We start from the raw sequence: 1,118 nt of genomic DNA, 5'->3' as shown, positions 1-1,118 counted from the left end.
TATACACTAAGTCATACACCTCACCTGTAAGGATCCTAAGTATATTTTTATATGAGTGTCGTAGTTTAATTGAACGAGAGAGTATTTTACTTACTTTTTACTTGGCAGAAGTTTTAGCAAACAACCCTGTATCATACAAACATACGATACTTAAATACTCTTTTTTTTTAAAACTGTCCCAAAAGTCCTAGTAAGGTTCTTCGCTGCTTCTACTGGTTCGGTTGTCAAACTCCTCCTGCCCCTCCATCATTCCTCTCGGTTGGACAGTCCCTCTTGAAGTGTCCCGTTTCACTGCATAGGTGGCATACTGGGCTCACACTGCGTTGGCGTACGAGGTGTTGTGTCAGGCCGGAGCCCTACAGAAATGGGTAGTAAGTCCTCCCCTGAGGCAGTTCTTGCAATGTATATTTCGACACGCTCCAGTATGATGGAGGTTGCACTCATTACATTGCGGGAGGGTTCGATCATATTGACTGGTACGGACTGGAGTGACAGATGTCATGGCGGATGTTGAGGCAGGTGTCGTGACTGCTGTTGCAGCTGCAGGGGCAACCACGGGCTGTTGCCTTTTAGCGAGTTTTTGAGATAGGTTGCCCTCCTTTTTGTTCCAAAACTTTCGTTTCTTACTCTTAGGTTTATGGTCTGAGGTGTCTTTGTTGGTAGACACCCGCTGGTGTCCTTGATTGTTACTGCGATTAGTATTTCCGGCACTGCCTCCGCTTCCGTTGGCGTTGTTAGCATTGAGTTGTGCCATGACGACTTTCACGACTGCTGTGACCGCAGCTTGAAAAGTAGCGGAGTCTATCTGCAGAATTGGTGTCTCACCGGTTGGCTGATTACCTCCTTGTGAAGACATGATTCTGTTGCATGGCGAGAAATGATCTCGTGAGTACCGAGGGTCATTGCTAGTTGCATTCTTACAATTTATATACACATATATAAATTTCGCGCTTTGCTGAACTATTCTCAATGTTTCTGTTAAACATTCCTGAGATGGAGTTATGGTAGTGGGTAGAGGTAGGTTTTGTACGGGTGTTAAGTTTGCCCATCCTAGTACTACTCTTGCCCAAGCACGCTTAACTGCGGAGTGCTGATGGGATTCAGCGCATTAGTGCTGG

Source organism: Lactuca virosa, chromosome 2, assembly GCF_052849685.1.
Source record: "Lactuca virosa cultivar CGN04683 chromosome 2, Lactuca_virosa_CGN04683_v6, whole genome shotgun sequence".
In the NCBI taxonomy this organism is placed as follows: Eukaryota; Viridiplantae; Streptophyta; class Magnoliopsida; order Asterales; family Asteraceae; genus Lactuca; species Lactuca virosa.
This window is presented reverse-complemented; position numbering follows the sequence as displayed.